The sequence below is a fragment of the Nicotiana tomentosiformis genome, chromosome 7, assembly GCF_000390325.3.
Source record: "Nicotiana tomentosiformis chromosome 7, ASM39032v3, whole genome shotgun sequence".
NCBI classification, from domain to species: domain Eukaryota; kingdom Viridiplantae; phylum Streptophyta; class Magnoliopsida; order Solanales; family Solanaceae; genus Nicotiana; species Nicotiana tomentosiformis.
In genome coordinates this window covers 23,377,515-23,389,786 of record NC_090818.1, presented here as the reverse complement: position 1 = coordinate 23,389,786, position 12,272 = coordinate 23,377,515, and positions in this window count along the sequence as shown.

Genomic DNA, 12,272 nt, shown 5'->3' with positions numbered 1-12,272 from the left:
CATCCTTGACTACTACGAGACTTTGCGGTGAGCTGCCTTCTGAGCCCATTCTGCAGCAGCCAAAATCTTTCTTTTGCTTTATTTTCTATCTATTTCATCTTAGACAGTATTGTAGTACTCTTTTGTATATTTTACTAGTAGCTCATACACTTGTAACACCAGGTCTTGGAGATTTATGCTAGCAGACACTTAATGGTTTTGGGTTATTTTACTTATCTCACTTGCTTTAAAAATTTAATCTCTCATTTTTATTAAACTTTTACTTCTTATTTATGCATAAACTAAAAATTAACTATTTTAAATCTTTAAAAGTGAGGATCACAGAGTTAGTTAACGGTTGGCTTGCCTAGCGGTAACGTTGGACGCCATCACGGCCTATAGGAGAAATTGGGTCGTGACACGTGAAGTGCTTGAAATTCAATACCCCAAATCTAAATAGAGTTTATATGAAGGACTCCAATTAAATAACATAATATTTTTTTTATCAAAGTCCTAAATTAGGGAAATAATTAAGTGATTATTCTAAATATTAGAGAAATAATTAATTGACTATTCCTACAATTTAAGAAAATAATTTAAATTACTATTTTGTCCAATGTGAAATACTATTGAGTACAAAAGTTTTAAAAAGTTATATAAATATTATTAAATAATATATTTAAATTATAAAACAAAAATAACAAAGAAAAAAGAAGTAAGTCCCCGGAAATGATGAATTAATCCCTTTAGCTAGTTTAACAAAGGAATAAATTTTGACCAAATCCCACATACTTTAGATGCCTTATTATGGCTTCATTCAAGCTTTGCCTCAAATTATTGAAGTTATCTGATTGCTTCTTTGTTGTGGTATTAATTAGCAGAATATACTTAATATAAAAAAATTAATGATAAGATCAAAACATAATTTATTCATCTTTTCAGAAATTATATTGTCTGAACTTGACGTGCAATTAGCAAATGTCGTTTCGCAAGTACTTTTATAAGTTGATGTTGAGTTAAAGAGTTAGTCAAATGGTAATGAGAGAATTTGTATCCAGTAGTATTTATAAAATATATATCGATACTTTTGTACACAAACGTTATAGAATGAGTGCTTAATTAAAAGGTAGAAAAGTCATTCAACTTTATATTTTGCATGCATTTTGATCTATCAATTGTTTACATTAGAGCCTCTCACATTTATAATAATCTAGTTTTTAGGCACGCGTTTTGCGTGTGTACATCATATCAATGAGTACGCAATTTTAAGAAATCACATAAATATAATCTTTATGAATACTAAGTTTTTGTTAATTCTATTATCTAAGACTAAAAACAAACAAAATGATTATTCATATCACGACCCAAAATCCATAAAGGTCGTGATGGCGCCGAACATCGCTGTCAGGCAAGCCAACAATACAAACTTCACTTAATTACCCATTTAGTATTTTTGAAATCAAAATTTCATCAATGAAATAATAAAGATAAAACTCATAGAGTAAATGATAAATATTTTTAGCAACTAAATTTCTAAACAATTCACAACCATTCCCAAAATCCGGTGTCACAAGTGTATGAGCATTTACTAGGGAATTAAAATTAAATTATAGCATCTGTCCAGAATACAAATTAGACAGAAAAATATAATGACTCTGAAGGAGACTCTGTTATCTGCGGATCGTAATATAGAATGCAGCTCACCTATGTCCCCACAATTATTAATCACCCCTCTGCGCCCACAAGGCCGCTATACATATATGTACCTGCACATAAAATATGCAGCAAGTGCAGTATGAGTACGAAAACAATGTGTACCCAGCAAGTATCAAGCCTAATCTCGAAGTGGTAGAGACGAGATAGCCGACTTTGACACTCACTATGGGTCAATAATAATAATTGAAATAAATTATAATTATTCAAATCAGCATGATTCATAGAGTTTTATTTTATTCAAGTAGCAGAAATAATAAAAATCCTTCAAATGCAACAATTTTCCAATCTATTAATTAAATCATGTAATTTCAATAAAACTTCTAATTTATCAAATAGCTTTACAAGCTGCAATTCAATTTCAATAAATTTTTAATTTATCAATTAGTCTCATTTACAGGAATAACAATAATTCCTTAACAAGCAGGAATAATAATTCATTAAATTCCAAAGATTTTCAATTTAACAATTAGCTTCGCAAGCTGAAATAAACTATTAAGGTATCGTGTAATTATTATTATTAAGCACGATTGCTGCCGAGGACGTACGGCCTGATCCAGAGCGTTGTGTATACTGTCGAGGGACGTGCGACACGATCCATAGATACATCTATCCTGCCGAGGCATTCCGCCCGCTCCACAAGAAAGGAGGACATTTTCTTATGTACCTCCGGGAAGAGAGTATATTTATTAAAGATAAATTCGGGAGGAAGAATAATTTCTTTTAATAATTAATTAATTTAAGCAGAAAATCAAGCATATGAGATTTTTATCCTTCAATATGTTTATCTAACAATTCATAATATATTCATATATATCAATTAATATTAATTAAATAAAGAATACAATTTATACAAGTAATTCATGCTTTGAGTCCTAAACTACCTGGACTTTAGCATTAATAGTAGCTACGCACGGACTCTCGTCACCTCGTGCGTACGTAGCCCCCGCAATTAGCAACAATTATTCAATTTAATCTCTATGGGATAATTTTCCCCTCACAAGATTAGACAAGAGACTTACCTCGTCTCAAAGTCCACTTTTCGATTACCACGTTGCGTTGAATTCTCGATTCGACGCCAAAAAAATCCGAAACTATCCAAATATTATACAAAATAATTAATATATGCTAAATGATTCGAAATATATCTATTAAATAAATTACCTTATCCAAAATGGTAAAATTCCTAAAATTTATCCCACACCCACGTGCTCGGATTCTAAAATATTTCAGATAAAAACGTTACCCATAATCTCAAGAACTTAAATATATAATTTCTACCCAATTCCATAACTATTTTCGTGGTTAAAATCTCACTTTTATAAAAATCTAGGTTTTTCATCTAAATCTTTGATTTCTAAGATTTACTAGTTATAATCTACCTATAATCTATGTATTTAACTCAAAGGGTGTAGAATTAACTTACCTCCAAGTTGATAGTTGAAAACTCCTCACAAAGAGCTCTGAAATCGCCCAAGAGATGAAAGAAAAGTGAGATAAATGGCCTAAGTCGCGCATTAAATGAGCTGGGCACAGGCCTCTGATGTCGCATTTGCAACACCAGGTTCGCAAATGCGACACAACTCTCGCAAATGCGAAGCTTGGCCTTCTGCGACCATCGCAAATGCGAAATCTGCTGGGATCGCAAATGCATCAAATGTGCCGCAAATGCGAACACTGCCTAGGTCGGGCTTCTTCAAAATTGCGAAGCCCTTCTCGCAAATGTGATGTTCGCATTTGCGAACAATTTCTCGCATTTGCGAGACCTGCTACTGCTGCCAAGAAACACCAGAAAACTGATGTATTTTCATTCCTTCCGAACGTCTGAAACTCACCCGAGCCCTCGGGGCTCCACACCAACTATCCACACAAGTCTAATAACCTCATACAAACTCGCTCGAGCGATAAAAATCCGGAAATAACATCAAAAACCAAGAATCGGACGCCAAAATGCATGAATTGACTTATGAATTCAAAAACTTCTAAAAAGACTTCGGCTCATCCGATTCCTATCAAATCAACTCGGATTGACCTTAAATTTTGCACACAAGTCATAAATGACATAACGGAGCTATAAAAATTTTCGAAACTGTATTCCGACTTCGGTATCAAAACGTCAACTCCTCGGTCATACTTCGAAACTTAAATTCTTGTTTTAGCCATTTCAAGCCTAATTTCACTACGGACTTCCAAATAAAATTCCGATCATGCTCCTAAATCCAAAATCACCATACAAAGTTATTGGAATCAATAAAATTCTATTCCGGGATCGTTTGTACAAAATTCGACATCCGGTCACTATTTGAACTTAAATTATTTTTAATTATTTTATCAAAATTCCATATCTCGGGCTAGGGACCTTGAAATTTGATTTCGGGCATACGCCCAAGTCCCAAATCACGATACGGACCTACCGAAACTGTCAAAATACTTATCTGAGTCCGTTTATTCAAAATATTGACCAAAGTCAAACTTGGCCTTTTAAAGCCAACTTAAGTAATCAAGTGTTCCGATTTCAACCCAAACACTTCCAAATCCCGAACCAACTATCCCCACAAGTCATAAATCATTTAAAGCACATATAAAAGTTTTATTTAGGGAAACAGGGTTCTAACAGTCAAAACGACTGGTTGGATCGTTACAATTCAAAACCTTTCTTTGGACTTATGAGGGAATATTTTAAGAAATTTATCATTGTTGTTATTACCTAATACCAAATACGTACAAATAAATAACACAAAAATATATTTATCACAATTCTTCAAATAATTATCAAATAAAACAAAATAAAAAAATTAAATCTTTTGGTCATTTAGAAATGTGATAATAAAATATTGGCCCTATAGCTCACAACAAAAGTGATAAGTGCACTGTAAAGTCTAAGATGATGAATATTGAGTTAATAATTTATTATAATAAATAACTTAATATATTAAAAAACATTAGGACTCATGGCATTTGTTGGAATATTTCAAAAAGAAAAAAGAAAATGATGACAACTCATTTAGAATATATTTTTTTTTCTTTTGTTTCATCCTTATTGCTTTAAGTTTGCCTTTTTATTTATGACTTTTACTATTGTATTATAACCCGTTTTTGCTTTATTTTCTAGTCACGCTGAGCCTCAATGCCAAGGAAGTCATTAATTTTCTGATCGCCAATGCTTTTCTTATGGAGACAAATTTATGTATCTCAAGGGTTTTGTCAACCCGAAATATAATTTTACTTGTATGATACATTTTTTAAATAATGAAATTGAATTCTTTTGCTAATTAGTGTATGTAAACACTTAATTATTTCCCAATATTCAAAAAATTGGTTATTTTTTATTCAATTCTTACTATTTATCCTTTGTTTAAACATTAATTGCACCATCAACTTAAATGATAAATCATAATACAGATTAATTTTTTGGGGTATCTTGTTGATTTTACAAATATAATACAAATTTATTTGGTAGTCTAATAGGGCGACTATCATGCTCAAGCAAGATTCACAAAAGAACATCGAAATAAAAATGTATTAGGAACTATACTTAAGATAATTTATGGGGCTATACATAAAATAATCTATATTAGAATAATTCACATAACCCCCTTGAACCCATAATTGCTTTGTTATTAATGTTGGTTTACTTCTTACTCTTATATTGGAAAAAATGGTAATCAATATGATTTTTTAAAACATATATCTTTAGAGAAATATTATACCTAATGTCAAGGACTTTTGTCCGTTAATATCAAGGACTTGAAAGTTAAATAATAAGTTCCCTAGACCATGAGGGATTTGCTCAAATCCAAAATTCGAAGCCCACCATTTGTACTTTGACTACAATTGTGAAAGAATAGTAAAACTTAATTTCGATACTATAGAAGGTTCATGATTCTTCGTTATAATCAATATATTCCGTTAGAAAAAACATACGTATTAGGAAAAATTATTATGAATGTATTATAGTTATGTTATATAATTCAAAGAAGCAAATAATTTATATAAGGTAAAATTTTAATGAAATTCAAAGTCCTAAATATTAGGAGTTTCTATATAACTCAAATAAGGAAAGATTTAATAACTAAAATTTTAGCTAATTTCAAATTCCAAAATATTAAGAAAATAATTAAATTATAATTTTGTCCAATGTAAAATCGAATTTTAAAGGGTAAAAAAGACGAACGACATTTCGTTAAGGGTTTCATACTTTTAATATAGTACTAGTCTCTATGTTCGTGCAATGCACGAAATATTTATGTCAAATATCATTTAACACGTGGATATTCTATGACTAATTGTTAGTGAATATGTAGGAATTTCAATAATCTATTACTTTAAAAAAGAAGAATATAATATATAATCCAGCCCAACTAATAAAACATCTATTTTTTGGGGTCTAGATTTATCGTATACTTTAATTTAGTACTATTTTCACCTTGTAATGAAGAATTTAATTCAAAAGAAAAACAATGGTAAAAGAGGTCCTAATATTGCATTAATCAATTCATGCACCAGATTTAATTAGAAAGGGTAAAGGAGCATCTTCACTCACTGAAAATCCCCGAGCATCGAATACCCGCGATGGTTTATTGCCTTATATTTAAGATGTGGGTCATTCTTCAATTTTTCGGCACAAGAACAAGCCAAATATCAACGGAGAAAGCTTACAAATCAATCAATCAAAACTTAATCATGAACTCCTCAGTCCTGGTGATTTTTGTAAAATTTGCTTTACGCGTTTTCCTTTCTTCTGCTTACAATTGATTTGCAACTTCTAATGTCACTGTAAACATATAAATTTTTTTAAAAGTAAATTCATAAAATAATTTAGAATATATTTTAAATTCAAGATATTAGTTCAAATAAATATAATGAGCTAATATAATTGTGATGACCCAAAATGTCATCTTTAAATTTAATAAGTAATTCTGTATTCTAAAACCTCGAAAAGCACCATTTATCATTCCTCGACTTGCGTGCGCAGTCCGTACAATTTTTCGGAAAGTTTTTATGTGAAAAATGGATTAAACTGTGAAATAGAGCTTTAAAACTCAACTGAGTTGATTTTGGTAAATATTTTGAGCAAACGGACCCGAATCAGAGTTTTGACAATTCCGATAGGTCCGTATCGTGATTTGGGACTTAGGCGTATGCCCGGAATCGAATTCCGAGGTCCCTAGCCCGAGATATGAAATTTTGATGAAAAATTAAAAGTTTAAAAGCTTAATGATTTTTAAGAAATTACTGATATTGGATTTATTGACCCCGGGTCCGTATTTTGGTTTCGGAGCCCGGTATAGGTCTACTATAATATTTATGACTTGTATGCCGAATTTGGTGAGAATCGGAGTTGATTTGACGTGATTCGGACGTCCGGTTGTGAAAATATAAGTTTTAAAGTTTTCTTGAAAACTTCCTTTGATTTGATGTCCGATTCGTAGTTCTAGGTGTTATTTTGACGATTTGATCACGCGAGCAAATTCGTATGATATTTTAAGACTTGGGTGCATGTTTGGTTTGGAGCCCCAAGTGCTCGGGTGAGTTTCGGATAGGCTACGGGATGATTTTGAATTTACAAAATCTGATTTTTGAGCTTCTGCTGTCATCTGTTGCATTGTGCTCCGCGATCGCGAAGGAAAAATTTTAAGCTGTGAGTTTTACTCTTCGCGTTCGCGAAGATAGGCACGCGAACGCGAAAGGCTAGTGTCACGAGCCCAAATTCCCTCCGTAGGATGTCATGATGGCACCTAGTCTCTAAGACTAGATAAGCCTATCAATGCGGAATAATCATAAATATCTGAAATAAATAAACTACAATTCAAATAATTACAACTCTCAAAACCCGGTAGAAATAAGTCACAAGCTTCTAAAATTTATTCTCAATATTTCTATGTATCAAGGTCTAAAGAAAATAAGGAAGCAACATAAAATGATAGAAGGGGACTCCGGAATCTGCGGACGCTGGCAGATATACCTCGAAATCTCCGTGCACAGGTAGCTTCATTGACGTCTAAACTGGTAAGATGTACCTGGATCTGCACAAAAAGATGTGCAGAAGCGTAGTATGAGTATACCACAGCGGTACCCAGTAAGTGCCAAGCCTAACCTCAATAGAGTAGTGACGAGGTCAGGTCAGGCCCTACAGGAGAATAGATAATGATATGGAAAAATATTTAAATAATTTAATAAGATAAAAATGACTGCGGAAATGAATCAAATAGTATGTCACATTTAATGACACAAATTAATTGCAAATAATATCTCGTGGAATCAAAACAGAATTTTCTTTCAGCTTTATGAAAATCACAACAATTAATCGAAGGCAACTATGACCATAAATCAATATCAACAAGGGCACTACCGAGGTACCACCTCGTAGTCCCAAATCATAAATAAATTCACAATATCTCATTTCCTTATATCACCGCGGGAGCCTTCACAATTTATTTAAAAAAATATTTTTTTTCGAAATAGCATCCCGCGTTTTAGCCTCCCTTATCACACCGCATGACTTCTAGTAGTCACCCCTACTAGTCACGCATATCAAGCCACCCTTATCTCACCGCATGCGTTTTAATCCCCAGACCTTATACAAACGCATGCGTATCAATATCACAATATATCACAATTTGCACCTCAAGTGCCCAATATTTCAATTTTTCAAAAATAAATCAACAACAATATTTTTTCAATAATAAAGAGCTCACGACTCATGCCAAAATAATTCAAAAATAATATTTTTCCACAATAAAGAGCTCACGGCTCCATCATAATGAGTACCAAAAATCTTGCGAAAATAATCAGGAAAAAAATAATTCTGGAAAATAATATTTCATATTAATAATACTTAATTTAAAGAAAAATCAACCTTCAAATAATGCACAGTATAAAAGAAACCAAGTTTCAATCAAACAGGTAAAACAATTAGCAGGAAAATGTCAAGCAAATTTAAGGTATACAAATCAAATCATTAATGGAGAATATAACAAGATTTAATAATTTAATTAATATGGAACAGTGATCTTCATAATTTGAACACATAATCCTTCACATTTAGTCCGTGTACACACTCGTCACCTCGTGTACACGACTTTCATCATATTACAATTAATACCAATCCTAAAAAAATTTCTCCCACACAAGGTTAGACAAGTCACTTACCTCGACTTGCTCCAATTTAACCAAGTATTGTGCTTTTTCCTCGATTTTTCGACTCCGATCGACTCGTATCTAGTCATAAGTAATTCGATACAGTCAACGAAAATTATAGGAATCAATTTCATAAAAAAATACTATATTTTTCAATAAAATTCGAAATTAGCTCAAAATTTGTCCGTGGGGCCCATATCTCGGAATCCGACGAAACTTATAAAATCTGACAACCCATTCAATTACGAGTCCAACCATACCAGTTTCACTCCAATCGGACTCCGGATCGACACCGAAATCTCAAAAATTCATTTCTATGAGATTTCTAAAATTTTCCAAATTTCAATCTCAAAATACTAATTAAATGGTGAAAACAATGATATATTTGTGTATATAGACCAAATTCGAGTTGGAATCACTTACCCCAAATGTCTGTCCTTGAAAATCTGTCAAAAGTCACCTCTGTTCAAGCTCAATTTTGTCAAAAATGGCAAATGTTGAATGCCACTATTTTTATAACTTACAGATCTGTCCAGTTCGATCTTGGGAGCTCGATCCGTCCAGTTCGATCAGGGACCTCGATTTTGTCAGGGACCTCGATTTTGTCAGGGACCTCGATTGTCAGGGACCTCGATTTCTCAGAGACCTCAATTTTTGTCAGGGACCTCGATTTTGTCAGGGACCTCGATTTTGTCAGGGACCTCGATTTTGTCAGCCAGCTCGATTTTGACAGGCAGCCCGATTTTGACAGCATTTCCAGCAGAAAAATTGCATCAGCTTTTGCAGCAGCTAAGTCCCACTTTTGATCCGTTAACCATCCGAAACTCACCTGAGGCCCTCGGGACCTCAACCCAAAACACCAATAAGTCCTAAAACATCACACAAACTTATTTAAAACCTCAAATCACATCAAACAACGCTAAAATCACGAATCATGCTCCAATTCAAACTTAATGAAACTTAGAATTTCCAACTTCTACATTCGATGTCGAAACCTATCAAATCAAGTCCGATTGACCTCAAATTTTGCACCCAAGTCATAAATGACATAACAGAGCTGTAAAAATTTTCAGAACTGGATTCTGATCTCGATATCAAAAAGTCAACTCCCCGGTCAAACTTTCAAACTTTAAATTCCTATTTTAGCCATTTCAAGCCTAATTTCACTACGGACTTCCAAATAAAATTCTGATCACGCTCCTAAGTCCAAAATCACCATACGGAACTGTTGGAATCATCAAAATTCTATTCCGGAGTCATTTGCACATAATTCGATATCCGGTCACTATTTGAACTCAAATTTTAAATTTTTCATCAAAATTCCATATCTCGGGCTAGGAACCTCGGAATTTGGTTCCGGGCATACGCCCAATTCCCAATTCACGATACGGACCTATCGGAAATGTCAAAATACTGATCCGAGTCCGTTTGCTCAAAATATTGACCAAAGTCAATTCAGTTATGTTTTAAACATCTCATTCACATTTTAATCCATTTTTCACCTGAAAACTTTCTGAAAAATGTTTACGGACTGCACACGCAAGTCCAGTAATGGTAAATAGTGCTTAGATCATATAATTAATTATTAAATTTAAAGATGATATTTTGGGTCATCACAGCTAGCTCCCAGTGCACTACGAATGCGAGCTCAAAGCTGCGATCGCGAAGAATGAATGAGGCAGAAGCTGAAGCACCGAAATTGTGCTACGCGATCGCGTAAGGCTGAGAAATTATTCTCTGCGATCGCATGGCCTTATACGCGATCGTGTAGTGTTAAACAAACCTGGGCAAATTTTGTTCTACGCGATCGCAAACGAATTTCCGCGATCGCGATGAATAAAAATCTGAAAAACAGAACTTAAGTTCTAGAAATGGGTTTCGACCCATTTCCAATTTTTGAGCTCGGGTAAGGCGATTCTTGGGCGATTTTTACCGAAAAATATTGGGGTAAGTGTTCTTTATCCTATATTGATTATATTTCATGATTTCATACTCATTTATATCATGAATCCGTGAATTTATGAAAGAAAAATCAGAATTTTATAAAATCTTCCAAAAAACGAAAATTTAAGATTTGAAGGTCCATTTGACATCGGAATTTGATAAATTTTGTATGGTTGAACTCGTATCGAAACGGGTGTTCGGATTTCGTAAGTTTTTCTGAGATTTGAGACGTGGGTCCTACTGTCGAATATTTTAATAAATTTCAGATTTTTATCCGAAAAATTAGTAAATTCATATGAAATTAATTTCTATGATTCGTATTGAGTATATTGAATTATTTATGAATAAATTTGAAGCTTTTGGAGACAAATTTAAAAGGAAAAGTTATGGTCGAGTAATTGATTGGAATTTGCAAAGCAAGGTAAGTGTCGTGGTTAACCTTGACTTGAGGGAATAGAGCCCTTAAACTATTTATTATGTGAAATGCATGTGAACGACGTATAGGCGAGGTGGCGAGTGTCTATACGTCGTTAAATTAATTATTTGCATAATTACTTGGAAAATCATAAATTATTTTAAATCATAAAATAATTATTATAATAATTGTTTCTCTCCTATTCTTTGTCAAATATTAATTCTTGAATTCCTGCATTAATTGTTACATGCTATTTGAATTATGTGTCTTAATTGTTATTTGACATTTAGCATATTAAATATTAAACTGCCTATTTTCTCCCTGATTTCTATAATAATTTGCTATTTGTCATTGTTTGTTTCATAATTAAATCATAATTATTGTATGCTTGTTGTCTTATAATTTTATATTAATTTTTGCATTTATTGGAAAATTTTCTTCTATAAGAATTGGTAAATGGATATATTGGAGGATCGGGTTGCACGCCGCAACAGACTTATTAAAAGTCAATATTTGTGAGATCGGATTGCACACCGCAATAGATTTATTTAAAAGTCAATATATATACTTGATTAAAAATAATTATATGAGAGGATTGAATGTGAATATATTGTGAGAGCGGGTTGCACGCTGCAACAGAATTGAATGTGAATATATTGTGAGAGCGGGTTGCACGCTGCAACAGAATTGATGGAAATGATAATTGGTTATGACTGCTGAATTGGCTTCAATTATTATAAATGAGTTAACTGATTTATTTCTATTATTGTTGTTATTACCAATATTGCGTACAGGTAATGTAAGTGACCCACCTTTGCCTCGTCACTACTTCATCGAGGTTAGGCTCAGGACTTACCAGTACATGGGGTCGGTTGTACTGATACTACACTCTGCACTTTTTTTGCAGATTTTGGAGTTGGTCCCAGCGGCGTACCATAGACTTGCCCTCATTTCAGCTACTCAGAGGAGACTTGAGGTATAACTGCACCACGTCCGCAGTTCTGAAGTCCCCATCTACTTTACTTTAGCTGTGTCTTTATTTCCAGACAGATTTATTTTATTCAGGCCCTTATTTGTATTA